The sequence below is a fragment of the Equus przewalskii genome, chromosome 13, assembly GCF_037783145.1.
Source record: "Equus przewalskii isolate Varuska chromosome 13, EquPr2, whole genome shotgun sequence".
NCBI lineage: Eukaryota > Metazoa > Chordata > Mammalia > Perissodactyla > Equidae > Equus > Equus przewalskii.
Window position 1 is genome coordinate 29,069,791 of NC_091843.1, and position 27,689 is coordinate 29,097,479.

Genomic DNA, 27,689 nt, shown 5'->3' on the forward strand with positions numbered 1-27,689 from the left:
CTTTTTCTCCATTTCATTTCAGGAATGTTGTAAATACAGAGGTGATTCATCACATACTCTATTAATCACTCCTTTCTCCTGAAAACCACAGAATTTAAATTTGAATGAATGGTATTGAAGCTTTAGAGAATTGAAGTTTGGGTTATCAGAGTACTTTCTTATTAGGTTATTAGAGTGCTTTTCTTAAATTCTATATTCTATCTTTTTCTTAGACTCTTTCAATCATTCATCAAACATGTAGAACCCCTTTTCCTCTCATTGAAAAGGAATAGAGCTAGGTTAAAAAGAAGTATAATCTTTACAATTCAATACAAGTATCAAATAGCCCAGAATGTGAATTCACATCAAGGATGCTGACATGGAGGAAAGAGATGAGAAAACTATGAAGTAAACAAGATTTTGTAGACCAGTAATGTCACTGAAGACAAAGGTTACTTTCAAAACCCAAAGTTATCTGATCATTTTCCAAATCTTGTCTTTTTCTATGCAGAGATATCTTTGGTGATCACAAAAGTTTAATAAACAACTAAAGCCCCTCACGATTAAATCACCTTCCATGTCTTTCAAAACGATCCACCATTCATTAGCTCTCTTAATTTGTTCATGCAATGTTGTGAGGTAGCAAAGTAGGTGTTATGATCCTTTCCTTACCTGCCAAAAATGGTACCATTAACCCATCCTGGAATAGGAACTAGCTGGGATGATAATCCTGGCCTTGTCTCTTTCTCATCTTTTACTCCCTGTGTGGCTATCTCATAGCCTTTCCTGTGGTTCAAAGAGAATCCAGACATTATAGTGCTTTAAACTACATAAAGTATTTTGCTAATATACTTCTTTCCTCTAATACTCTGCTCTCTGTCACACACTCCTACACACACACATACACAACCAGACACTCGCAATGACTTGTGCAAAGAACTGTGCTGTGACCATGACTGAAAAGTATATGTCCTAACAGATCTTAGAAGATGAAGTAATTTCTTGTTTATTTGCTTAATTTTTAAATTCTCTTTCTATAATTCTCATATTTTTACCCATTAATTTAACACATCTGTATTCTCCTTTTTGAAAGATACTAACTGGAAAACAGCCTTTAGCCACCTGCTTATCTTGAAATATTCCATTAACAGCTAACTTCGTTCCCTTTCTGAGAATTCCTTTCTGTTTGTCTAGAAAGGCCTAGAAGCTATGGAGATAAGCATCTCATTTTATCTAAGAACAGGATGGGATGGGCACTGTTTGATCCCTAAGCATACAGACTCTGCTATTTATAGATATAATTTTTGCTTTTATTAGATTAGGATTAAGAAAACAGGAAACTTTCAAGATCTGATTTTTAACTGTATTAAGTCTTACATATTGGCTTGTATTTGGTTCTTAAGCACAATGTCCAACTTCCCCCTACAGTTGATGCTACTGGAACCCCTGTTCCATGACCCCACACTCTCCATCACCTGAAAATTCAGTACATTCCAAGGTCTTCTAGGTTCATCCTGACTATAGGAAACAGAAGTTTGTGGAGCTACAGTCCTTTGAAAACAATCACGATGAACTAATTCTGAAGAAGCTAGTATACTGAATTTTGGCACAAGAGTATTTTGTATTTTATATGTGAAATACTTAGGTGTGTGTATACAATAAACAAGAACAAAATTATTAGATTTATAAGCAAAATTAAGAAAACATGATCTTTATAAAATTATTTGCAAAGAAATATAAAATTTTCCAGCATTTATTGTGCACTTACTGTCACAAGTACAACAATAAACCTAATGTGTAAGCACCGTTTCCTTCTTTTTTCACAGATAAATAGGGGCCAGCCCGGTGGTGCAGTGGTTAAGTTCACATGTTCCGATTCTCGGCGGCCTGGGGTTTGCCCGTTCTGATCCCGGGTGCGGACATGGCAACGCTTGGCAAGCCATGCTGTGGTAGGCATTCCATATATAAAGTAGAGAAAGATGGGCATGGATGCTAGCTCAGGGCCAGGCTTCCTCAGCAAAAAAAAAGAGGAGGACTGGCAGTAGTTAGCTCAGGGCTAATCTTCCTAAAAAAAAAAAAGAGAAATTAAGGTTTGGTGAGATTCTATAACTTTGCCAAGGTCATACAGACTGTAAGTGGTGATGTTTGCAAATGATAACAGTCAATGCAAATAAAGGCAGTGAAATCCCAGAGCTCAACTTCTTAAATACAACACGCTCTAGTAACCACACTACCTACACCTGTAATTAACATATCTCAGACACTCACTGTTGTGGACTGAATTGTGTCCCTCCAAAATTCATATTTTGAAACCTTAACCCCCAGTAACACAGGATGTGACTGTTTTTGGAGGTAGGGCCTTTAAAGAGGTGATTAAATTAAAATGAGGCCACATTAGTGTTGGACTCTAACCTAAACTGACTGCTGTCCCTATAAGAAGAGGAAATGTGGACACACAGAGAGACACAAAGGATGTGTTTGCACAACAACTTAAACCAAGTCATTGAGCTTGTAAGTGGTCAGGCTGAGACTCTAGGTCTTAACCCTTAAAATATTTATTCAATCAAGTAACATGTTAAATAACACTAACCATTGTGTCATACCACAGTCTTGATCTATTAGACAGAAAAAGCAATAAAGAAATGAATCGTAAGTATGAAATCAGAAAATTCTCAGATATAGAACCAAATTAATAAAATGTAATCTAAAAAGTTAAAAATGTAAGTCCAAAGTTAGGTATCATGGTACTCCAATAGAGTCCATAGTATTCCCCACATAAGTACAACAAATATTTACTAAATGCCTACATTTGTCTGGCACTGTATGAGAGTGCAGCGTTAAACGTGTCAATAAAACAGATATGGCCTCTGACCTTTAATAAATTATAGTCTAGTGGAACAGGTGGAAAATGATCATACAAATCATTGCTCAATTGAATTTGTGACAGTGCTTTTAAAAAGATGTCCATAGAGTAAAGTTAACATATAATACAGATATTTGGCCTCTATTGACGGATTTCATGATGAAACCAGGCTCAATTCTAAAAAACAAGCCAGGATTAAAAAGGTATATATCCTCCTCTATCTGAAAAATTCAGCTAATCAGAATGAATCATTCCTTAAATAATTACGAGAACCAAAGTTTTGCTCTGGTAATTTATTTCATCCGACATTTTTCATTTCTGCTGTATCATTAGTTATTTATCTAACACTATTTGGAGGGCAGGAGTTGAAACTAAAATTGAACATGGTAATTATTTTGCATTTAGTGGGATTTTTTGGTTTATTTTAAGTGACATCTCCCATGTTAATGATATTACTGCATTTCATCACCAATCCTGACTGTAAAACTGCTCTATTTAAGAAAAGAAAGTAATTTTAATATTTTAATAAAATTAATACTTATACAATTATTTAATATTTAAAATTTAGTTAATATTATTTAATATAAATATAATACTTTAATATTATTTAATTATTTAAAATATTTAATAAAATTTCATAATTTTAACATTTCTGAGCAAGGAGCTGTAAGTAGTGGACATTCATTTGTCAATAACATAAACAACCTTGGAAAATGCAATAATTATCTCTAGTTTACAGTATAAAATAGGGATTATTTTTTCACTCACTCCTAGATGGAAAATACTACTTACGCTTCTGGGAGAAGTATTTTTAAAGTATAAAGGAAATTATTTAAGAACTCTATGCAGCTGTTAGCATTAATAAAGGCATTCACCTTATTATTGTACTTATAGAGCAGTTACTTGCAAAATTTATTATAGAATAATATTTATAGAATAATTTATAGTATGTTACCAATTTGTACACAACATGTACATATAGAAATATTTATATACTGTTTATATTTTATATATTTGCACCTCACATTAACTCTTTAAGGTAAGCAGATAATAAGGTATTTCCATTTCATGGTCAGTAAACTGAAAATGAGCATGGTTGAATGATTTTCCTCAAATCTATTGGCCATAAGGGGAAGAGCTACAACAGAAATTCAAGCCTCCTAACTCTTTTTTTTGATATTTTTTTCCACTCTCTCATATTTAAAAGAGGTTTAAACACTAATTCAGTGAGATTAGAACAGGAAAAAAGAAGAAAATATAGAGAGAGTACAAAAAGAGGCATGTATTCAGAAAGGAAGAAAAAGAACAGAAGGACACCAAATGCATTGAAAGAGAAAATAAACAAATTTAAATCAATCTTGGTGATGGAGGTCAATGCTAATGTGTGTAAAATGTTTTACAAATTAGAAGGATTTTTTAAAAATATATATTCTCATTTGGACCTCATGCTCAACCTGTTGAGCAGGTTGGACACATATTATTGGTAGCATCCTCATTTTACTGAAATTTAGAGACACACAGGAACTTTCCCAAAGCTACAAATAGTAAGTGGGAAAGTTGGAATCAGAAGTCTATTGAATCAAGACTCTATTATCTTTTCCCTATGCCCTTTGGCATGAAAGATGATTAAGGATATAGATTTCATAATTTCATTAGGAAGCAAATGATGAGAAGGCTTTGAGAAGATACTTGAGAAAATTAAAATACCTCATTTATATCCTGAAAAGAGAAACAGAAATTAGCATATATGCTAAAGGATACACCAGTTTGTTTTTAAATGATAAGATTTTTGCTTCTGGCCAAGATAGAGTAATAAGTAAAGAATTTTTCCTCCCACCTGAAACAATGAAAAAAGAAAACAAACAGAAAAACTACATGAAAAATAGTTTTTTGACATTGGACATCAGATAGTGCAGGTCAGTGATCCCTGGGAGAAGGAACAAAAACCAAGTTAGCCCTACATTGACACAGCTTACTGTCTATAGAGAGTTTCAAGCTTGTTGCACAGAGACAGGAAACACAGGTAGAGTCTAACAGTCTCCTTGAGATGAGGCTACAAAGCTGAGAGCCAGGGAGACCAAGGGAGCTAAAATTCACGTGGCGTGGTACTAGGAGGATAAAATCAAGAAGAGAGGCCTTCAGAGATCCGCATCAAATTGTGCACCTAGAGCCTTCAACTGTGTACTAATAAGTAAATGTGTGTGAGAAAACTACTCAAGGCTGGGGGAAAAATCACCCTACTAATTAGAAGGAACAATATCTAGAGCTTAAACAGGAGAGAAGATAGGTTGTCTGCCTACCTGTCAAAGGGAAAAACCTTTGACTGAGAAAACTATTGCCTTAGTCGTAGGGCAAAATTAACCCCAAAGGCTACTCTGGTTTCACCTAACAAAGCTTAAAAGCAAGACTTGAAGGAATCAAACAATTTCCAAGTAACTTAACGGTGTCCCAGAACAAAGCTCAAGTACATTTAGAGGAATACAAAAATATTCATTGCCCAAAAAACTAAATACACAATGAGTAGCAAACAATCAAAAATTACCATACAAACAAAAAAACAAGAAATAGAACCCATAATGTGAAGAAAAATCAATCAAAAGAAATTGACTGGACTCATGACTCCAGATAAAATGAAGTAACAGGAAATGGAGTTATACTCCTGCCTTCAACAAGTGAACAAACAAACAACAACAAAAAGAAAAACATATAAAACAATGGTTTTCAAGATGCTGGACATTAGTCTCTTGAAATGAAGACAAATGATCTATGAAAGACAGTAAAAAAGGTGAGCCTTAAAATTGCCCCAGTTTACTGTCTTGAGAAAATTTCCAAGCCATAGAGCATGAAGGAGCAACTCAGGCATAGCCATGCAGACTCTCTGTGCTAAGGTGACATGTGGGGTTTGAAGGAGGCCAAAACTGACGAAGTTCACAGGACAGAGTACTGGACATGAGAGAGCTGAACAGAGTGGGAACCCAAGAGATATGAATATTGCTTAAGTATTCAGCAGAGTACTGATCATCAAATGCATATGAGGAAACTATTCAAGACCATGGAAAGATCTATCTCAAATGATTAAAGACGAAAATACTCAGTATTCACACAGGGCCAGGAATAGTGTCTGTTCCTATCATCCACACTGGAAAACCTTAAAATTCATAAGGCATTAGGGAGAGCACTCAAAGGGTCAGGTCTCAATAGTAGAGGACAATTAGCTCTAGACTGATTGTTTCTCTAGTCTTACCTAAAAAATGTTAATAGCAAGGCCTAAAAGAATTCACATGATTTCCAAGTAACTTAATTGTGTCCCAGGACAGAATTTAAAATTAGTTTTAGAAATAAAAAAAAAATTCACTACTCAGTAATGCTAAACTAATAATGTCTGATATTAAATAAAAAATTACTAGACATGCTAAAGAAGCAAGAAAATAATGAGGAGAAAAAACAAGTAAAACTAACTCAAAACTGTTACAAATGTAAGACTTATCAGACAAGGACATTAAAATAGTTACAGCTGTGTTGCAATGTTAAGAAATGTAAAAGGACTTCAAAGGGAAGGAAGGAATACACAGGTGGGTGAAAAGGAGTAAATATTTGGAAAACAAGTGTTTGGCCACACAGAAACAGAAGAACACAGAGGGAAGCCCAAAAACAGGCTTTTCGAGGTTCCTCTCTGTCTACCCTGTAGTTCATGTTATGCTAAGGTGATAGCTCACTTTATGAGACAGGTTTTTTTTTATATGAATTCTTTTAGGCAATTAAGGAGGAGGTAACAAGAAAAACTAAGTCTTTTGTTTCTCAAAAATAATCAGCCTAAAATAATCCTCATGTGGGATGCCAAATTTTATTCCCCTTCAGTACACTCTATGATGTTTGCACAGTGATGAAATTGCTTAACCATGCATTTCTCAGAACTTATCCTTGTCATTAAGTGACATATGACTGCAATAATAGCACCAAATTTTCCAAACTATAAGCCAACAGATCAAGAATCTCAATGAATTTCAAACACAAGAAATATGAAGAAACTATACCAAGGCTCATCATCATCAAATTGCTCAAAAACTGTGAGAAAGAGAAAATCTTAAGAGCAGCCATGGGGGAGAAAGACTCTGTTATATGCAGAATAACAGAATTAGGAAAATAGAAGACTTCTTGTTGGAAACAATGCAAGTAAAAACACAGTGGAGTAACATCTTTAAAATATTGAGAGAAAATATTGTCAACTTAGAACTCTATGCCCAGTAAAACTGTCTTTTAAAAATGAAGGTGAAATAAAGACTTTTGCTCACATAAAAATTAAAAGAACCCATTCCTTACTGCATACCTGCATTAGAACAAAAGCTAAAGGAAGATTTCAGGCAGGAGGAAAAAAACATACCACATGAAAATATGGATCTATACAAAGGAAAGAAAAACACTAGAAAGGGTAACTATATGGGTAAATACATGAGAACTTTTCTTATTGTTTAAATCTCTTTTAAAACTAACTGACTGCTTAAACAATCAGCAATTAAACTGACGGCTTAATAATAACCAAAAATTTATAGATAGTAAACTAATAAAGGAGATGCAATGAAATGATAAAATACTTGATTCACCCAAAATCAGAAAAAAGAAAAAGGGAACAAAAAAACCACAAGCAGGACAAATAGAAAGTAAATAATAAGATGGTAGACTCAATCTGACCATATCAATAATCTGTATTATAGATAAACCTACATACTTTATGTAAACTCTACATGTTAAATGTAAATATATTCTATGTAAATGTGTTTTACATAAATATGTGTGTATTGTATGAAAATATGTAAATTAAAAGACAGAGATTGTCAAATTAGATAAAAAAGGAAGATCAACAATTTGCTGCCTTCAAGAAACACACTTTAAATATAAAGATACAAATAGATTAAAAGTAAAAGGATGGGAAAAGATATACAATGCTAACATTAATCAAAAGAAAGTTTGAGTGGCTATTTTAATATCAGACAAAGTAGATTTCAGAGTAAAGAATATTACTGGGGATCAAGAGAATCATTTCATGATGACAAAGAGATCAACTCACCAAGAGGACATTTTTGTGACTCTAAATGTCTTGTATCTAATAAATGAGAGGTAGCCAAGAGCTGTAAAAATTAGGTGAGAATATATTTTTTACTGTTTTGTTAGGTTAAAACGAAGTGTTCATATATACGTATAAATCATAGTATCTGTTTATAGTTCACCTTAAGCCAGAATTGTTATCCATTGGCATTTTGAATACTTAGGAAAATCTTGAAATTCTTCATGATCAAGCGGAGAAAAAAAAAAACGTTTTACCCCTTGTAACCCAAGAAACCAAAGCTAGAATCTGCCTGGAGTTAGTTAGAGGCAGATATGAGTCCGCTGAAAGGGGAAGCTCTTTAACAATATCTGTCCAGAAATAAAGCAGATGGTTGCCTTAGAGAGATTCTGTTTTATGCCTCTGGAGAGAGCAGAAAAATCATAATTAACACTTCACAGATCCTGTGCCTTCTAGGGTAGAATAAGTGGATTTTAAACTATAAAATTTGAATGTTATATAGAAATTAATTAGAAGTAATAAAAATGAAGATGGTATGGGTTAAGAAAATGTTCAACACAAAGATTTGAAATTAAGCATTTTTCTCTTGTAGCCTTATCTACAAAGATATTAATGTCAATTAATTTTAGATCAGTATCAATTTGTAGAAGTGACGCTGAATTTTATTAATTGAAACCTGGAAAACGCTAGGTAGTGAAAGTAAAGAGAGAAAAGAGGAAAAAAAATTATTGTGCCCTAAAGAATCGAATAACTTAGTAAGGAAGATAATACCTATATCAGAAAAGAAATGATTCAATAGAGCATAAAACATAAAAGTGTCACAAAAGATCCACAGATGAAGTGTCCAGGAAAGATATATTATTTCTATCTGGGAGATAGGCAATGATTCTTTTGGAAGATGTAGCCTTTAGATGGGGCCTTGAGGCTTGAGGATATTTGAACATGTGGTGATGGGAATGTGGCTGATTTTTCAGCAGAACAGTATAAGCGAAGTCCCAGAAGAAAAATAATGTGGGGTCTCCATGAAAGAATATGTGGTACCTTTGACTGCATGTATATATGAGAAAGGCAAGAATAGAAAATAATTTTAGAAGAGTAAAATGTCAGAATAGCTAAAATCAAGAATAGTGACCCCATCAAATGCTGGCAAGTGTTTGGAGAAACCGGATCTCTCATATATTGCTGTGGGAAGTAAAAGGATGCAGCCACTCTGGTAAATAGGTTGGCAGTTGCCTAAAAAACTAAACATATACTTATTCCACTACCCAGTAATTGTACTCCTGGGTATTTGTCCCAGAGAAATGCAATATCCACAGAAAAACTTTCATTATAATTGTTCACAGTGGCTTTATATGTAATAGCCAAAAATCAGAAACAGCCAAAATATCCCTCAATAGGTGAACGGTTAAACAAACTTCAGTACTGCAAACTTTAGTACTGCACTGTGGAATCCTGTTCAGCAATAAAAAGGAATGAATTCTGTATACATGCAACAACTTTGATCTCAAGGTATTATGGATGGATCTCAAGCATATTGTGCTGAGTGAAAAAAGCCCATCTCCAAAATTCACATACTATAATTCAATTTATATAACATTTTCAAAATTACAAAATTATACACATGAAAAAAAAAAATAACAGTTTGCCAGGGGTTAAGGATGACTATTGGATGAGGGCAGGGGGGTAGATGTGGTGATACAGGGGTAGGATGAGGGAGATCTTTGTGGTGATGGGAAATTCTCTATCCTGATTGCAGTGGTAATTACACAAAACTATGCATGCTATAAAATAACACTAAACTATATACAAGCATTTAATCAAAGTCAAAATCTCAGTTTTGATTTTGTACTCTAATTATGTAAGATTTAACTATGGAGGTAAACTGGATAAAGAGTACATAGGACCTCTTTGTACTACCTTTGCAAATTCCTGTGAATCTATAATTATTTCCAAAAGAAGAAAAAGTTTTTAAAAATGTAGATTACAAAATCCTACATTCCTTCTATAAAGTTAAAGATACTTACTATATGACTGAGTAATCTCACTTCTAGGTATTTACCAAAAGAAATTAAAATATATGTCCACACAAAATCTGTAAAATAATATTTATAGCAATTTTATTCATAATCACTAAAAAATAAAAACAATTCAAACGTGCATCCATTGGTTAATGGATAAACAAACTCTTGTCCATCCATACAATGGATTTCTACTCAAGAATAAAAAGAAATGAACTGTTACGCCTGCTACAACATGGATGAACACCAACAGCATTATTCTAAGTTAAAGAAGACAGATGCAAAATGTTATGTACTTTATAATTCCATTTATATGACATTTTTAAGGTGATGAAATTATAGGGGCAGAAATCAGATGAGAGGTTGCCAGAGGCTGGGAATCAAGGAAGAGGATTGACCACAAAGGCACACAAGGAAATATTTTGGGGTGATGGAACTACTCTACTTCTTGATTGTTCCAATAGTTACATAAGTGATTGTCAAAAATCAAGTAACTGCGCACCCACAATTTTGAATTTTGCCTTTATTTGAAGCTTTACTTCAATAAACCTGACTTTAGAAAAAATTCACAAGTGATACAATACTAGTTTTAAAAACATTTATATATTTATGTGCTAAGGGAGATAGAACTGGATTTATCAAAAAATCCTAACATTTGTTATCTCTGGTGGAATTACTTATGATTTTTCTATGTCTCTCTATTTTTCTTATCTGATAAGTATTTTTTGCTAAGTAGGTATTAATTTTAAGAACAAAAATTCTATTTAAAAAAATTATTTTTAGGGATAGATAGGACATTGAAAGTCATCCAGTTCCCCGCTTTAGGTTACAGATGATGTGCGGGCTAAGAAAAATAGAGTGATATTTCCTAATTACTTAAATTTAAAAACACACATTCCCAATACTCCCTCCTCTAAGTTATAAGATCTCACTGCAAATGTCATGATTCATTTTGATGGGATGGGGTTGATTTTCACCCTTCCAAAACTCCCACTTTATAGTGCCAAAGTAAGGTGTTTCAGCATTTTCCTGGACCATCTCCTGTAGGTGGATCCAGACAGTGTCTGGACAGAGATCAGTTCTCTAGTCTGTACCATAGAAGACCAGTGAAGTTTTGGAAATGTGTGACTTGCTAGCATTTTGACCTCAAACAAATCATGATTTAGAGTATCATCCACTTAGGACTGTTGAGCAGATTGAGATGACTGTGTGAAAAAGCTAAAGCAGCTATTATAATTGGTAACAGTTCGTCATACATAGTAAAGCCTACTCGAGAACCAGAAGGAGCTATAACTTAGAAGTTAAGTGGTGGGCTTTGGAGCAATGCTAAGCGTTCAAAAACTGGCTTTTCTGAGGTGTGGCTAGGGACAATTTACCCAAATTCTCTGTCTCAATTTCTTGACCACTAAACGGAGAATTGTAATAGTGATTGCCATGAGGATTACATGACGTAATTCATGTAAAGCCTTTAGATGGTTCCTGGCATATGGAGAGTGCACAGTGTTAGCTGTTATTAGAAACGTCTTCATGTTAGCCTGTTGACTACATTGAATTGGAGACCACAATAGGGAAACCCACTTCTGGGTCTATTAATGTTTCTTTTTTCTTTTTGATGAGGAAGATTGGCCCTGAGCTAACATCTGTGCCAATCTTCCTTTACTTTGTATGTGGGACACTGCCACAGCATGGCTTGATGAGCAGTGTATAGGTCCATGCCTGGGATCCAAACCCACGAACCCTGGGCTGTTGAAGCAGAGTGAGCGAACTTAAACCACTGTACCACAGGGCCAGCCCCTGGGTCTTTTAAAGTCTTGAATATTTTGCAGGACATGCCAAAAACCAGTGCCTAGTTTTAGAAGCACAAACTAATAGCCTGCAGGGCACAGGAGTCATTTCCTCACTAGTGACCCTTCCTTTGAACAGCTTATTATACTCCAGGTGGTGAGGCCTTCACAAGAAATTGGGTCACCCTCAATGAACGACAGCCACACATGGATGGACTGACAGGTCATTTGAGCCCTGAAAAAGTGACACCTTTTCAAATAGTCAGGAAATCAAACAGCTCAGTCTAAGCTCTTAACTTTTCAAGCATTTTCCTTCTTTTAAAGAGAAGAAATGTCTTATCATCCAGCCAGGGATGGAGATGCAGGAAATGCCTTTTCTTACTATTGTGGGTCTTTCTTATGCCTCAAACTCATTAGCAAGTTCATGAATGCAGGCAAAATAGTGTTTGATGTGGAATTAGGCAATCTGTGTTTTAATTCCGGTTCTCACTTTTAGCTGAAGCGAGACTGTGAACACAGACTAAATTCCTAAATTGCTCATGAGGTGAGGCACGTTGGGAAATGGATAAAGGGAACAAAAAGAAGGTAGACCAATTAAACCGTACTAATCAATGGTATCAAACATTGTAATAAGAATACTGCCTTCACGCAGAGGATTTTAAGGTAGTCAAACTACTCTGTATGATACTATAATGGTGAATACACGTCATTATACATTTGTCCAAACCCATAGAATATACAACATCCAGAATGAACCCTGATGTAAACTGTGGACTCTGGGTGATAATGATGTGTCAACGTGAGTTCATCAATTGTAATGAATATACCACTCTGGTGGGGGATGTTGATAATGGGGGAGGCCATGTATGAATGGGGGCAGGGAGCATATGAGAAATCTCTGTACCTTCCACTCAGTTTTGCTGTGAATCCAAAACTGCTCTAAAAAAAATGAAATCTATTAAATAAAATTTTTTAAAGATATATTGCCTTCAAAGGCAGCAATATTTGGAACATAGAGTGAATTAATATATAATGAATTAATTGATGACCCTTTTGACGGGAACATTCTGCCATTAAGTTACTATGGGAACAGCTGTGCAAAAAAGTAAGAAAACATGAGATTTACAGTCAAAAACTGGGTCCTGCAACTTATCTATGTGATGTTAGACATGTTTATTTACATCTTTGAGCCCATTTTCTCATTTATAAAATACAAATAACATTGCCATCTACATATCAGTTACATCGTGAAGATATAAGTGGAAGCACTCCATGAGCTTTAAGGTGTTAAGCAAAAACTAGCTGCTGTTCCTAATCCAGATTGGTATTGTGTGCCTTTATCAGGTAGGTTCACTTACTAGGCTAGCTCATTACATCTCAAAATCTCAAGAAAATTGTGTGTGGGAGGAAGGTGGGAGGGAGGAGCTGAAATATATATATATATATTTTTTGCCCCTAGATTAACTAATAAATACATGCAGTTTTTAATGAAAGTTAGTCCTTAAAAAATACCATCTGTTGTCATCTGGGTGTGGTTGCATTGTAAGATGCCACTGCTCTGAGGGGGCTGGCTGCAGCACCATGTTAAATCCATCATGGGTGTGGAGACAACCAGAATAATAAAGTATCACTCCACCCTGTTGTCTTGTTGCCTAATTAACTGGTGTGCTCTGAAAACAACTCTTGGGAGTCAGAGTAATCTCTCATCTTAGAGTTGTGATGCAATGGAAAAATGGCAGCCTACTAATGGCGGAAATGCAGAATATTCTGTCACGTGTGTTTTCTGGGAAGAGAGGCAAGTGGAGAGAACTGGGCTGTACAACTCACGGAAGTTTGCCCTTGATGGCCCACTTAGTTTACACTTCTGAGCTCAGCAAAAAGTGCTTACGTAACCAAAACTGCTGAGCTCCAGGCCTCCTCTCTAGAGGGGAAAAAATGAGCATCATCTTAGGGTAAAATAGACAAAATAGATGCCTTTGCCAAAGCACACTTTTTCCTTCCAATTCTCACAGAATTAAGCAGTGAGGGTAGATATAGGGATGAGCCCTGCTTGAAAAGGAAAAAAGAAAGATGGAAAACCTGTCAGATCAGGCCCTGACAAGAAAGCACACTCAGCTGTCTTGAGTGTAGTCTTTGAGACAGTTCAGTACCCAAAGAACCAGGTGTATATTTATGAATGGTCACTGATGTATCAAATCTTTGAACTGGAATGGGCCTTGGTACATGCTGGTGTATTCAAATATCTTCATTTTATCAGTGAGGCCTGATGAGGGGAAGCCATAGATTCAAGGACAATTAGCTAGACAGTAGCAGAGCTGGAATTCATATCACTTCTCCTGACTCCCAGCCCCACGTGTTTTTCCAAACCACAACTTATTCAAACACCCACTCATGCCTGATTTGGGTATCAGCTCTTCTTTCACCACCCTGTATTCCAGGGAACAAGCAGACTCATCTCATATACAGCATTTTATGTAATGGGTTTGTCCTCTAGTTTGCATTTTTGTTAGCTTTATTCTATCTTAACTGGAGGCAATTTTGCTCCCCAGGGAACATTTAGCTATATCTGGAGACATTTTTGGTTGTCAATTAGGGATTTTCTATGGCAACCAGTGGATAGTGGCCAGGGATGCTGTTAAACATGTTGTGATAGACCCTTCATCGCCAACAAAGAATTATCTAGTCCAAAATGCCAATAGAGATGTTCAGAAACTGTCTCTATGCTTACTAACCAGAATTAGCTTTAAAGTTTCATTAATTATCTTGGTGATTAGATTATGGATTCTGGAACAAGGGACTCTGCTATAGCTAAAGAGAGGATAAGGGTAGTATGGATAGAAAATACAAGTCATACTTATTTTTGAATGATTTACTAGATTGGCCAGTTTCTCATTTCTGATTTTATAAATCAAATGCTCATCTGGGTGCACAATGCGTGAAAAAACCTCGAATCCATCAACAACCCATTTTGGCAGAGATAGGACCACTCTCAAGAGAAGATGTAGAATACTGGACATTTTACTTTGGCTTTCTTCCTATCCCTTTCCTTCATGTTTTCCAAACATTATTTTGTCATTAGCTTCTCCAAGGGTGACCTCCTCTGAGATCTAATTTCCAGACCCTTTCTTTCCAAAGATCTTCTTTGAATGGCTTCTCATCTTTGCTGAAACTTCACCACACTACCTTGGGATTCACAGTGAGTCACATTCTAAAGGTGTATTTGTATTTCTGACTCTCTTCAGTATTCTAACAATGGTCTACCGCAAATTTGCATTCCAAAGACTGCTTTCCTAACTTTTACTCTTTTTGCTCCTTTAGAACTTTTCTACGTGTCTTCTGTTCTTTCTCTGGGGCTTGCAATACTTCTATCTTTGCTATATCTAATTGAACACCTAAGCAATAAAATTTTTTCAAATAAAATCTTGAATATAACCGTAACATATATAAAAAATAAAGGTGTTCTGTTTTGCAATAGAGATGAGAGGACCAGTGTACCTCACTCAGCCTCCCCCTTCATTACAATCACAGAGATCATGACTTTTTAAATCGCCAGTATATATCTAGCATCTAGCACAGGGGGTACATGCAAAAAAAGTATATACATATTTGTTGGTCAAAAAGAAAGGAGGAAAAGGCATAAACAGTTTGAAAATCACAATGATACCAAGTGTGGACTTTTCTCCCTGCTACATTTTCCTGTATATCTCAATTGCTCTAAGGTGTGTTGAATCTTGTATCAGTTGAATATTCCTCATGTTATGAAGAATTATATCTTCCCCCAGTGAACACATTATTCAGATTTGCTGCCCCCTTTCTTCTTATTAAAGTCCATTTCTCATTTTCCATTATCTCTATCCAAACTATTCATTCATTGTGCTTGTTTCCGCAGCACATATACCAAGTCTACTCATGCATTAATCCACTGAGTCATTGTTGAGCATCAATTGCAAAATCTGTGGACGTTACTGAAGATGAATCAGATGTAAGCCTTGCTCTCAAGTCAAGTGTCTTACAGTCTAATGGGATAGATAAAGCATATCCCCAATATAGCTCTACTTTGAAGTGAAAAATGATAACTCCTAAAAGAAAAACTGCCATGGGAGTTTGGACTGGGAAAATTTACTGTCAGTTGAAATATTAAGAAAAGATTTATAGGAGACATGAAATTTTACAAATGCCTTGTGAGATGAATGATCTAAACACACATATATGAGGGTAAGGCTCAGAAGAAGTATATTTGGAGGAAAAGTGATATTGCAGAGTTTAATTTGACTGTAACAAAAGGTGAATGAAAATAATGATAGATACAATTAGAAAAGGATGTTGGGACCAAAATGTAACGGACACAATACCTGGATCTTGGTCTCATTCTGCTTCGTTTCTCACTGCTTTGTCTACCTGATTTCTTTTAATACTAAATCTTTTCCTTATAGGAAGTCTGTATGCTGGGTTAATGTCCTATTAAAACAAACATCTTAATTAATTATTCTGTTTAAAGTATTTGCTGCATATAGACAAATTTTGGAATGTCAAATTAAAGAGTAATCTGATATACTTTCATAAGTTGAAGAATATAATCAGTGGAAACAGTTACACATATAATCAATAAGGAAATATTATTAAAAACTTGGCCAAAGTTAACACAAATGACATTTAAAAATGGAACTGAATAAGCAATTTTACTGGAAATGAGCCAAGTTTTATGAATAATATTTTGAAAAAAGTAAAATGAAAAATTATCAAAGTTATTTTAAAAGTATACAGCAAGCTTATGGTTTTTAAATCCACCTGTATATCTATATATCAGTATCTATCTATACCTGTCTCTCTCCATCTATGGATCCAAACATTCAGTGGTGATAACAGTTACTATGACAAATGTAATAACAGATTGCTACTGCTAGGAAAAAGTGTTGCTACATGCTGCTTTTCCTTAACAATGCTGACTACCAAGCTTACAGTACCTGGTATACGAGAAATAATGGAGGTGGAAATCCAGAGACACAGATTATAAGTTTGGCTACTAATTATAAGTCATCTAGCCTTGGACAAGCTGAATTGTCCTCTAGATCAGAGATTACTCATTTATGCCATATAGAGAATCGACAAAATGACTTCTAATTTCAAGAAATGACATTAATAGTAATTGTCTCTTCTGTGATGCCCAACACGTCTATGAGAAATTGCCCCATCTAATTTCTTTGAGGAAAAAGAAGTTCTAGGCTGTTCTTTGGGCATGTGGAGGCATGGCCGCTAATTGGACGAAGGTGGACATATAGTCCAAGGTCAGTCAATCCATAGGCCAAGGATACTTTGCACAAAGACTTCTGCATAATAGGGGCAATAGACATTATTTTAGCTAAACAATCCCCTTGCTGGAATTTGAGTGGTGTAGTATGGAGAGAATCAACCTGCTGACAAATGGAAAAAGAAATAAGATACAAAAAAGTAGCTGAGGCCAAGAGAGTAATGGAGTCAAAAGAACTAGCGAAAGGGATGAGAAGAAAACCCATTGTTCCCAGAGATGAAGGCAGGGGTTCTAAGTATTGTGATTATATTGATACACGTCTCTATGAAATAAGGAATTCAAAATTGTAAAATTACTAAACACCAAAATATGTGTACAGCAGTCCTACACACTTGAGTTTTCCCTTTATGACTATGCACTGATTGTAACGAAATATCAAAACCTTGAAAAATAAAATTCTGGTACCCAGGCTTTATAGGTCCCTTAAGCATATTCTCAGTCTTCCCATTAGATCATTTATTTTAACTGCTTTTGGTCTCAAACTAAAGCCTTTCCAGGATTCCCAAGTATCTCTCTTTCTTCTTTCTTTTAAATTGTGGTCAAAACTACATAACATGAGATTTACCCAATTAAAAATATTTAAGCATACAATATAGTATTGTTAACTATAAGTACAATGTTGTACAGTGGACCTCTAGGACTTATTTATCCTGCATGACTGAAACTCTATACCCATTGAACAACAACTCCCATTTTCCCCTCCCCCTAGCCCCTATCAACCATCCTTCTCCTTTCTGTTTCTATGAGTTTGACTATTATAGACGCCTCATATGAGTGGAATCATGCAGTATTTGTCCTTCTGTGACTGTCTTGTTTCACTTAGCATAACGTTCTCAAGGTTCATCTGTGTTGTAACATGTGACAGAATTTCCTCCATTGTATGTTATATACCACATTTTCCCTCCAGGATCCTTCTTTTTTATTGCTACATGTCATCCTCACAATACATTCCCATTACTAGAGGTAGCTTGGATAAAACCTCTTCTCCTTGTAACCTAGAGAACCAACTAGTATAATGTTTTCCATCTGTCATCTGATTTAATGTTCCCCGTAAACCTATGAGGCATTATTATCTCCATTTTAAAATTAGAAACTGAGGCTCAGAATCTTACTGCAAATCACAAAACTAGAGAGTGGCATAGACTGGCTTCAAACCTAGAAATGTGTGACCACAGAGACCACACTGTTGTGCTGCCTTCCAAATGTGAAGTTCCAACAGGCTGTGATCCCACACCTCTAACTGAAAATAATAGTGTAATATTTTCCAAAATACTTTCATGTCTTTAGCCCATTGGGTAATAAGACCATTTTACTTGTTCTTATGTGGGGTACAAATGAGAAAGGTGATATCATCCCCATTTTGCAAAGAGGAAACCTATGATTCTGGCCAATCTGGAGACTATAAAGCAAACCACTACAGAGAAAAAGACACGTGCTTTAGAGCGTGCCTTCTCCACTTAACAGGTGTACGAACTTCTACACAGCACCATTAAGAAAGGAGAAATAATGACGTTGATCTTACAGGATAGTGTGAGCATTAAAGTTAAATGAAATCTACCCCAATAATTGGCAAATAAAAGGTGTTCAATAAATGATTGTTCTTGTCCTCTTCTGTCCCACATCCCATCCACCTTCTTCTTAAGAATTAAGTCACATTGTCCTTAATACCCATCAGACTCTCCAAGGTCAAATTATAATGTGAAGTGCATGAAGCATGATTCATCATAAAAGATTTGCTAAGATTTAAAGAATCATTTTATCCAGGACTACTCATGTCTATTTATGCTCATTTACTAACTTAGTTCCACCCCTCCTTGTTCTAAAAAGCATTTGAGGCAGACAGCTCAACTCTTAAATCAAATTGCCTGGATATAAACAGTGACATAAACATGAGAGAGCTTACTCTCTCAGCAGTCTCCCAAGGAAACAATTGGCTATAGAAAAGGAAAGAAGTGCTAAGGTACAATGATCTGAAAGCCAGATACATTTAGAATTGAGTACTGATTTCATCATCCAAAAAGTTAGATTCTGTAAAAGTCGTCTTCTCTGAGCCTCAGCTTCCACATCTGTGGAATGAGGGAGTAGGACTAGTTGATTCTTCATTTTCTTCCCAATTTTAAGATGCAGCATTATTACGAAAGCAGAGCATCAATCAGGGAATGTACCTCCTATCTTAAAATTGAAGTGGAGGAGAGTTTCAGCTGCTACAAAGATCCTCCACTGTCCACCTGGCTTTAGGAACCACTCCCTCCTCTGACCTTCTCTAGCATACACATATTGACTTGATCACCCACTTGACACGTTATTTTAATGATTAAATTATGAGTTGCTTTTTGCTTTTGAAGCTGTGTATCTAACAAAGCAGAGTCAATGCCTTATATACTTTCATAGTCACAATACCTGACAGAGCATTTAAAGATAGTGAATACTTGCTGATAAAGGAAACTTTTCATTTTTTGTTCTCCCAAGATTTAAAAATTTAAATACTTTGAATGTGTTTATAACGATGATTGCTTCCTGGTCTACACAGAACAGTTTCTGTAATTAATGTTGGTTCTAGACATTTTAAAACACTTTCACCTTAATTATTACATCTGATGCCTCCAACAGCCTCAAACCTTGCACAGCGTTAAGTGATCTACATTCCTCTTACATTTTACAAGCCAGGAAGCACGGCAAGTGAAGAATATGGGCTTTAAAACTAGACAGATCAGATTCTGGGTCCTGAATCCACCATTACCAGCCATGAAAACATCAGAAAATTGCTTAAAATTTCTGAGCCTTCACTGACATTAAACGATTTCATAGAATTCTCTTGAGGATTAATTAGATAATATTTGAAAACACTTAGGATTTAGTAGGTACTCAATAAATGGTAGCTATTATTTGTTCCATAAAAAAATTAAGGTATATAGATTGGGAAGGAAAACATAAAACTGTCTTTGTTCACAGATGACATGATCATCAATGTAGAAAGTCAAAAGAATCAACAAAAAAATTCCTGGAACTAATAAGTGATTATGGCAGGTTTGCAGCATACAAGGTTAATATACAGAAGCAAATAACTTTTCTATATTCCAGCAATGAACAGTGGAATTTAAAATTAAAAACACAATGCCATTCACACTACCACCCACAAAGCTGAAATACTTAGGTTGAAATATAGCAAAATGAGTACAAGACCCATATGAGCAAAACTACAAAACTATGATGAATGAAATCTAAGAAGAACTAAATAAATGAATAGATATCCCATGTTCATGGACAGAAAGACTCAATATTATCAAGAAGTCGGTTCTTCACAACTTGATCTATAGATTCAAAGTGATCATGATCAAAATCCCTGCAAGTTATATTGTAGATATTGACAAAGAGATTCTAAAGTATATATGAAGAGGCAAAAGGCCCAGAATAGCCAATACAATGTTGACAAGTAAAACAAAGTTGGGAAATTGATGTTACCTGATTTCAAGACTTGCTATACAGCTACAGTAATCAAGAGAATGTGGTATTGGTGGAAAAATAGATAAATAGATCAATGGAACAGAATGGAGAGCCCAGAAATAGACCCACGTAAGTATAGTCAACTGATCTTTGACAAAGGAGCAAAGACAATACAATGTAGCAAAGATAGTCTTTTAAATAAATGCTGCTGGAACAACTGAACATCCATAAGTGAAAAGAAAAATAAATCTAGGCAGAGACTTTACACCCTTCACAAAGGTTAACTCAAAACGGATCACAGACTTAAATGTAAAATGCAAAAGTATAAAACTGCTAGAAGAAAACATAGGAGAAAACCTAGATGACTTTGGGTACAGTGATGACTTTTTAGATCCAACACCAAAGACACGATCCATGAAAGAAAGAATTGACATGTTGGAGTTCATTAAAATTAAAAACTTCTGCTCTGCAAAGGACAACAGCAAGAGAGTGAGAAGACAAGCCATAGACCCAGAGAAAGATTTGCAAAAGATATGTGATAAAGTGCTGTTATCCAAAATATACAAGGATCTCTTAAAACTCAACAATATGAAAACAACCTTACTTAAAATTGGGTCAAAGACCTTAACAGACATCTCACCAAAGAATATATACAGATGGAAAGTAAGCAAATGAAAAGATAGTCCACATCATATTTCATCTGGGAAATGCAAATTAAAACAACAATGAGATATCATTACATTGCTATTAGAATGGCCAAAATCTGGAACACTGACACCAAATGCTAGCGAGGATGTGGAGCAACAGGAATTCTCATTTATTGCTAGTGGGAACACGAAATGGTGCAGCCACTTTGGAAGACGGTTTAGCAGGTTCTTACAAAACTAAACATCCTCTTACTATACAATCAAGCAATGCCGCTTCTTGGTATTTACCCAAGGGAGCTGAAAACTTCTGTGTTCACACAAAAACCTACCCATGGATGTTTATAGCAGTTTTATTCATAATTGCAAAAACTTGGAAGTAACCAAGGTGTCCTTCAGTAGGTGAATGAATAAATAAACTGTGGTACATCCAGAAAGTGTAATATTATTTCACCTAAAAATAAATGAGCTATCAAGCTATGAATAGATATGGAGGAAACTTAAATGCACATTACTGAATGAAACAAGCCAATGTGAAAAGGCTAGATGTAGGATTCCAACTAGATGACATTCTGGAAAAGGCAAAACTATGGAGAGAGTCAAAAGATCAGTGGTTGCCAGGGGTTGGAGGCTGGGCTTAGGGGTGAATATTGGAGCACAGAGAAATTTTAGGGCAGTTAAAATACTCTGTATGATACCACAGTGATGGATACATGTCATTACACATTTGTCCAGATTCATAGGATATACAACACAAAGCATGAACCATAACGTAAACTATGAACTTTGGGTGATTATGATGTATCAATGTAGGTTCATCAATTGTAAAAAATGTACCACTCTGGTGGGGTGTACTGTTAATGGAGGAGGCTATGTGTGTGGAGATTGGCAGTGAGTATTTGGGAAATCTCTGTACCTTCCCCTCAATTAAAACTTAAAACTGCCCTAAAAAATAAAGTCTTAATTGAAAAAAAATTAAAAGTTAATCTTACCTTGTGACTTCCATCCACAAAAATCTTCCAAGGACTCCTCCCAACCTCAGAATTAAGATCTTCCTACTCGTCTCTGCTTTTCAAAGTCCATATATTTGGCTGTGGCTTATCTGTTGGAATCTATGTGAGTCCTTTGACCTTGGAGATGTCCTCTTTTATGACTATGTCTTCTTATTCCTCCATTTGTCACTGCAGAAAGAGTAGGGATCTTAAGGCTAGACACAGACAGAGTTTAAATACAGGCTGTGCCACTTCATACCTATTGGGTCTTATGGGTTTGACTTAATCTAGCTCCATCTGTGAAAAGGTGATTGTAACATAAGGATTGCTGATAATACCTATAGTGCTTATAACTTAGGGCCTGGCACATAGTAGGCACTCAATAGTTGGTAGTGATAGTGATAATGAAAATCATAGTTTTCTGACAACTGAGCAGAGATGCAGAGAGTAGAGAAAGTTTCTCTCTTCAATACTTCAACCAAGTCCAACCTAAACCAATATTGACTTATTCAGCTCACATGTATTTTTTCCCTAACTAGAGTACTTGATATCTGAAACACAAATTCTATCTCATGCTGTTGTCTTTGTGTAAATGAGACGTTCACCAATCAGATGTTTTGTGGTTTGTCAATAGAACTTAATGATTAGAAGTGTGGATTCTGGAAGCAAATTGCCTAGCTTTGCATCTGCCGCTAACAAACTGTGTAAAGTTAGGCAAGCTACTTTGCCTCTCCTTGCCTCAGCTTATTCATTTATAAATTCTGAATAATAATAGTAGCTATCTCATAGTTAAATAATTAAAATTAAATAGGTTAACACATATACAAAGTACTTGGACTCATTCCTGGCAATTATAAGCTCTTAGTAAGTATTCGCTGTTATTATTAGCTCGTTCTTTGTTCTCTCTCCCAACTCCCTCCCAAAACATTTAGCATTAGATGGTGAAAGAGAGGATCCTCAGTACTTAATGACTTGAAATAGGATTCAATTTGGATTCACAAGTCTTAAAAAGAAAGACCCTGACAATGCTGGGAGACTTTATGGAAACTAGCACAGTTGATACACTACGGTGGGAGTATGAATTGGTACAGCCTTTCAGAAGAGCAACAGAGAGTCCACAAATATTTTAAATGGGTGCATCTTTAATTTGTAAGTTAACTCCTTTATGCTAATGAAATGATAGATCAAATGCACTAACCTGAACATGTTTGACAATTGCATAGTTCTACATAAAAGAAAATAACTTAAATATACAGAAAAAGGGGAAAAATGGTAAAATGAACCATAGAATATTCATAATGCAGCTATTTAGACTTAAATCTATCAACTCTTGAATCCTAACTCTCCATTACTATAGCCTATCTCAGTAAACGTCTTCAGCTTCAATTCAGTTTCTCAAGCTGAAAACCTGTGATTCTTATCTGACTCCTTTCTATCTACTCTTTCAGTGAGTCCTACCAATTCTCCCTCTACAACATACCTTGAATTTCTACACTGTTCTAACTGAACGAAGCCACTATTATCTCTCATATGGGCAGCAGCTCTAGCCTCTTCATCAGTTTCCTTGCTTCCATTCTCACCTCCATGTCAATCAATTTTTCACACAGTAGTCTGAGATATCTTTTAAAAACATAAATCAGATCAATTAAACCACCTTTTAGAATTTCTGGTTGTTTTCCATCAAACCTCACATGTGGAATTAGATCCAAATTTCCAGCTGTGGCCAGAAGATGCTATTGAATCTTTTTGATGTCAACTTGTACTATTGTTTCTTCTCCCTTCTTATTATATTCCAGTACCATCAGCCCTCTTCCTCTTTCTCCAATGCCAAGCTCATTCCTACCTTAGAATCTTATGCCAGCTTAATCTTCTTCCTGGAAAGTTCCTCCCTGGATCTATGAGTAGCTGACTCCTATGCAGGGCTCAACTTAAATATTTTTTTTCAGATAGACCTTTCATCACAACCAAATCTAAAGCCCACCCTCCATCTACTGCACCTCTAATCTCGGTCGCTTTCACGACACAGTTTATTTTATTTTCTTTGTAGACTAATCACTACCTGGAATCTTCCTGTTATTAAGCTGTTTACTTCTTTACTATTTGTTTTTCCCACTAGAATATAGTCTCCATAAAGCAAGGACCTCACTTGAGAAAGAACTCTTGGTTCTTTTTCAGATTTTACTCCCTGAAAATGTATTTCATGATTCTTTGTATCGTTATTATAACTATCATTATTGTTATTACTTATTGTCTGACGAGAATTTCCACTGGGTTTTCCTTATCTCAGAGCAAAAATAAGAGCATTCCTTTACATAGATCTCATGAAACATAAATATAACTTTCTGACGCATTTTTTTCTTATACTCCCATTTAAAAAATAGTAAATCCATTACTTTGGTGATGATGATTTTTATTTTTCCTCATATCTTCTCATCATATCACATTCATACCCCTCTTTTTATAAATTGCAATGTTTTTATAGCAATAGGACTTGAAGTATGATTAAAATCTGTGTCAGTCATTTATTATGAATCATTTATCTCATTTAAATACCCTCAATAACCTGAAGAGATAGGTATCTTGCTTATTCTGTGAATAATTGTTAACATTAGTTGACTGATTATTATATACCAGGCAGTGTTAAAAGTGTTCTTCTGGAGCTGGCCCAGTGGTATACTGGTTAAGTTTGCGAGCTCTGTTTCAGCAGCCTGGGGTTCGCAGGTTCAGATCCCATGCAGAGACCTAGCACCACTCCTCAAGCCACACTGTGGCAGCACCCCAAATAAAATAGAGGAAAATTGGCACAGGTGTTAGCTCAGTGACAATTTTCCTCACACACAAAAAAAAGTGTTTTTCTTATGTTAAACAATCTTCATAACAGCTAACTAACCCATTTTACAGATCAGGATGCCAAGGAGCAGAGAAATTAATTAACTTGTCTGATATTTTACAGATATAGTTAATGGCAATGTCAGGACACAAACCCAATTCATCAGTCTAATTTTCTTAACTTCTATATTACATTGCTTTCACATATGAAGAAATCTCCTTTGGGAGAGTTTGAGGAATTTGAAAGTAAGTTGCGAAACAGGTGTTGAATAAAGAATGCATACGCTAAATCAATGAACTATTTTGTTTGTTCCAAAGAGATTTAGTGCCACAGTCAAGATCATGAAATGTTTCATGACTAGTGAAATTGTTAGAACCTGTTTCCCATCCCCCAGACCACTGGTTGTTCTTTTAATTTAACTGTCCCACTCCATTCTCTACTGAAAGTTTCCTCTTCATAGAATTCATTAAAAGTCTTATGGCTGTTCACTACTCACTGCTTACGCTCACCTTTGTCCCAGCGAATGTGAACAAAAAGGACTGGCATAGAAAGGGTACTTCAGTGAGAAAATTAGTCGCAGGAGCACAGGGTGACAAACTTTGCTGAGGAGAAGTAACAGCACTAATAGCTATACGTGATGGAGCACTCCCCATATTCTAGGCACTTTGCATGCATTATCTCATTTAGATCTTCATAAGAACCCTGTGAGGTGGCTAGCATCTCCATTTCCATTTGAGGAATCAGACTCAGAGAGTCTAAGACTTGCCCAAGGTCACGAGGTAGAAGTGAAGGACCAGGATTTGAATATGAGTTTCCCTAACACCATGGACTACTTTTAAACACTATACACATGGATTCTAAACAAAATTAGGATGGAGCTTTTCACTAGAGTCCTATTTTCAGACTGTTTGTCAATGACTTTTTAAATTGTAATATGGGCAATATAACTTAGTAAATCACACTGGAAGAATGCTGGATGTGGGAGGGCTCAGAAGTCAGTAAGGGCATCCTGAGGGAGAAGACAGTTTCTGTTCTTACTTAACGCAGGTGCATAAAATGTTCCCAGCCCAGACATGCAACGTCAATGCTCTCACTGGATTACACAGTCAAACCTGTCATTCTCAATATTGTTATGGTATCATGGCAACTGATTCAAATCAGAATTCCTGCATTTTAATTCTTGCCAAACAGTGGAAATACTGTCTCACTATTGTCATAACTCAAAAAGTCCTTAGAGTTCATCTAGTCCAAGCCCTTTCATTGTATAGATTAAGAAACTGAAGCCCTACTGATGTTAAAACATGAGTTAGGAATGTGGATGAATCTCACAGACAGTATGTGGAGTGAAAGAAGCCAGACACAAGAGACTATATGGGCCATCACATGATGTTTATATACAAGAAAAATAAAATTAATTAAGCCTGTTTAAAAAAATAAAAGACTACAGAGTATATAATTCCTTTTGTATAAAGTTCCAGACAGACAAAACAAAAGAAATCTGTGATGATAGAATTTCAAGTAATGGTAACCTCCATGACTGAGATAAGAGGCATTGACTATAAAGAGGCTCAAAGAAACATTTAAGGCAGTAGAAAAGTTCTATACTTTGATCTGAATGGTGATTACACAGATGTATTCATACATAAAACTGCATCAAACTGTATACTTCAGATTTGTACTTTTTAGTGTATGTAAATTATATCTAAAAAGATAATGAAAAAAGAAAGTAACTGCCTATATACCAAGATGCTTGTCTGAATCTTATCTTTCATTGAATAATACCCAAAGACTATTTTGTGGTACATTAGGAATTACATTAGGATTTCAGACATAACAAATTGCTTTGTAGAACAGCTAAGAAATTTACTCAAGATCATGTAATAAGGAAAGAGCTAAGTTTAGATTTTACATTTCATGCCATAAGGGCTTATTAAGTATCTGAAGTTATAAATAAGTAGTGATGGAGGCCCCTGCAATAATGTAGAAAAAGCACAGTAGAAGGAGTATTGAGTTTGAATCCAGAGAATTTGTATTCAAAGATAAACTTTAGCATTATTTTTATAAATTACAATGTTTGTCACATGGTAGGCATTCAATTTATTTTTAAGGGGCTATGTGAAAGGATGATTGAATGAAATACGATAAATCATTTAACTTGTCTGAATTTAGGAACAATAAAGATGAAAATCTTTTATATATTCTAAAACAGTAACCTTCAAAATATGTTCTATAGTAAACTAAGTATTTACAATTGTATCATCAGTAAAAAAGCCTTTTAGAGTCAAATGTTGTTTGCCAATCTTGGTTTAAACAAATTAAATAACTTTGCTTGACTGCAGGACTTCTTTCAAATGCTAATATATATATGAAATTCCTAGAGAAAAATAAAGTATACAGCATTTTCTAAAAGCATTTAGCCACTAAATTCTCACTACATTGAAATATTTATTAGAATCTCCCAACACAAAAATGTATTATGGAAGGGACCTTTTTAAAGGATGAGGGAAAATGTCAAACTTAGTGAATGACACCTAAAATAAAAGTAAATGAAATGAGATGAAACTTCACTTTTACTGACTCACAAGCCCAAATTTAAACGTTTTTTATTATTGATTTTAAAAGATGTTTTGTCCTAAGGAAGAAATAGTTAAATATATTTGGAGGTTTATTACATATGAAGAAATAAAACATATGACCACATTTCTAAAAATGATTGGAGCGAGGAAATGAAAATATGCTATTGTAAGATTATTACATAATAAATG

The 27,689-nt window shown here is 35.2% G+C and overlaps 1 protein-coding gene across 1 annotated transcript in view; it reads right to left on the reverse strand.

The window, feature by feature from the left end:
• SPINK5 (serine peptidase inhibitor Kazal type 5) overlaps nucleotides 1-27,689 on the reverse strand; it is a 153,108-nt gene that overhangs the window by 75,094 nt on the left and 50,325 nt on the right. The window contains exons 2-3 of the mRNA XM_008528911.2: nucleotides 22,095-22,283; nucleotides 1,748-2,044 (exon numbers count right to left, since the gene is read on the reverse strand). The gene's annotated coding sequence lies outside the window, so the exon portion shown is untranslated. The remainder of the gene's footprint in view (nucleotides 1-1,747; nucleotides 2,045-22,094; nucleotides 22,284-27,689) is intronic.